Source organism: Apis dorsata, unplaced genomic scaffold, assembly GCF_000469605.1.
Source record: "Apis dorsata unplaced genomic scaffold, Apis dorsata 1.3 scaffold_415, whole genome shotgun sequence".
Lineage (NCBI taxonomy): Eukaryota > Metazoa > Arthropoda > Insecta > Hymenoptera > Apidae > Apis > Apis dorsata.
This window is the reverse complement of record NW_006263670.1, coordinates 113,656-116,442: the sequence shown is the minus strand read 5'-3', so window position 1 is coordinate 116,442 and position 2,787 is coordinate 113,656. Positions and strand designations below refer to the sequence as shown.

Sequence of the window (2,787 nt, the reverse complement as noted above, 5' to 3'; positions counted from 1 at the left end):
TATATATATATATATATATATATATATATATAGATTAGATTCGTGAAAAATATTATTACTGCCACTATTGCCAGCTATTCCTTCGGACAATGGTCGATAAAATTTTCGTTTAATCGGTTGATACGAGAATTTCAATGATGGTTTCATCCTATATAAACCAGAAATAAATTTCTATGCTATGAATTTTTTTATCCTCGCTCGTATGTATTCCTAGTGGTAGTCGGTTCGTACATTCTCTCCGCGAAACGTATAATTTTCCAACGATCTTTTTCTATACCAAATTGCAAATTGTTTCGCGTAATTAATACATTTTCGTTTATAAGAAACGAGTCATACGTATTTGCCTTTACAGTTGTCGCTAGATCGATATCGCTTCGATTTCTTCGGAGGAAATCGCGATCTTTCAATTTCTCGTTATATGGGCTACGTTTTACTTTCGATCTACGAGAATCGAATTTGAACGCAACGAGGAAAAGAAAAAAACTTTCATTTCCTTCTTCTTCTTCTTCTTCTTCTCGATGAAATAATTATAGTTCGCGTAGTTTTTATCGTTCGATCTCCGGTAAATTCGCGCAATTTTTATCCTTGACATTCCACTCGTTTATTCCTTCCAAGCTATGAACTTTCGATACAGATCGCTATTTCGTCGCAATTCGATCTTGAATAATTCATCGCGGTGGTGAAGGCAGAAACCGAATATCTCTGAAATTACTACTATCGTTGAAGGATACTTGAAAAAATAACGTGACGTATATTCGAACGAATGAATTTTACATCATTTCGTATACTTTTTTTTTTTTTTCTTACGAAAATTTATCATATAAATCGATATCTTAACTGGAACCAGTAAAACAAATACGAGGAGGAATAAAGAAAATATACCTAGAAATAAATTCTTCTTTTACACACACATACACTCTTTCTCTCTCTGTCTCTGTTCGACTGCCGATTATCGAAATATTTGTCTTTTTTTTCTTTCGGAAGAATAACCCTTCGACAAATCGATAATGAAACGTTTTTCAACCTTGAGTTATCGGTTGCACGCATGAGAATTCGTAAACGATACTGAGGATCGTTTTTCGCTCGACTCGATGAAAAGCAAATAAATCTTTAATCGAGAGAATTGCTGCTCATTTCTCGCCATTCGCCAATCTTTTCGACGATTAACGATAAAATGATCTCTCCTTACGAATCGAATCGAGATCTAGATCCGCTCTACGCTTTGTTTGCAAAGCGGTCGCGAGAAAAGTAGTATCGCGTATCTAAGCCTAACCGTATCGAAATTTCGTAGCGTTTCGTGAAAATATATATATATTTTTTTTTATAAGATATTCCGCGTAATATAATGTAATCGTGGCATGACGATACGTAGATAAAGAGAGAGAAAGAAAATGACCGATTACGCAACACGTATCTTCCAGATTAGAAACGGCACGAGTAGTTTTACTCCTTGTTCGTCCGATGTTACGTGTATATATATGCCATCTTTTCTCGTAGCTCGCGTTCCAAATCACCTTTAACGTTTCGATGTCGGTCGTCGTGTACCGTCGTTAACCTTGAACGACACTTGAACGCGTTGCTCTTCCATTTCGAGTCGAAGTGTTTACATCGAGTCGAATACAAAGACGGCGTGTGAGAACGGGCGGGGGAAGGAGGGGGGGGGGAATAATAGAAAAAAATGATGGGCAGCACGTGGCAGCTAGCGACGCGTACAAATAATTCGATCCTTCGATATTTACGTTTACCGTCGATAACATAGCATAGAAATGTATATTTTTGCTGTGGCGAAAAATCTTTTTATATTATCCGAATACGATGTACGAGTTCTAAAGTTAGACGATGTTTTCGAAGGCGAACCTTGTAAAGTTGCTTTCTCAAAAATAGGTCGAATATAAGGGAGGATAATAGTACGGCCACGGCTACTCGTCGTGAAAAGAGCGCAGCGTAGTGTACGGATCGACCACGATTCCTCCTCTTCCAACCGTTTTATACGAAAATTTATTACGTATTATCATCGAATTATTCGATCTAAAAACGATTTACTTCGAAATTATTACTTCCTCTGTATCCGTATGTGCCTTACTTGCGGCATAACGATCGAAAAATCAAAATTATACTTTACATTTGCTCTTATATATATATACATTAATAATGTTATTTTTCTACACGAGAAACGTCCAATATCGGTTTAATCCGAAATTCTTGTACGAGCCTATTTTTTTTTTTTTTTAATTTTTTTATTCCATCGATTCGAATATCGACAAAAAGAGATATATCTTTATAGATATATTTTTAAAGATCGTCGTATATCGCCGTCGTATATATATATACTTTTATTTAATTGTTCTTCGTCACGACGAAGATACGATTGGCACGTACATACTTGGACGAACAATGTTTAATTTATATATATATATATGTATATTGTAATTATATCATAGGATACGACGGTTTCATCATCGATTCGACCATGTTTATTCGAAGAACGGACGATAGAACGATACGTAGCGTACATATTTAATAAACGAGCCTTGACATCGCGTCATATACGTGCATAGGGTAACGGTCTATAGAAAGTAGAAAGCCGTTACGCAAAGTATCAACAGGTGTATTATTACCTGTACTCGATTGATCTTTAAACTCTATTTTTTAATTGCTAAATACTTATTCCATTATTAATCTCGAATCGAAATCCGCTTAACGCGTTCTCTCTTACACACCGTATAACCGTCGTTCAACTTTTTGCTATTTCACGATTCTACCTTCGAACGGTTCGATTGTTGCTTT

At 35.8% G+C, this 2,787-nt stretch overlaps 2 protein-coding genes across 6 annotated transcripts in view; both read left to right on the top strand.

The window, feature by feature from the left end:
- LOC102678457 (neurocalcin homolog) overlaps positions 1-2,787 on the top strand; it is a 45,116-nt gene that overhangs the window by 20,308 nt on the left and 22,021 nt on the right. The window lies entirely within an intron of this gene.
- The window catches only part of LOC102678129 (neuronal calcium sensor 2), a 34,261-nt gene that overhangs the window by 20,241 nt on the left and 11,233 nt on the right, over positions 1-2,787 (top strand). The window lies entirely within an intron of this gene.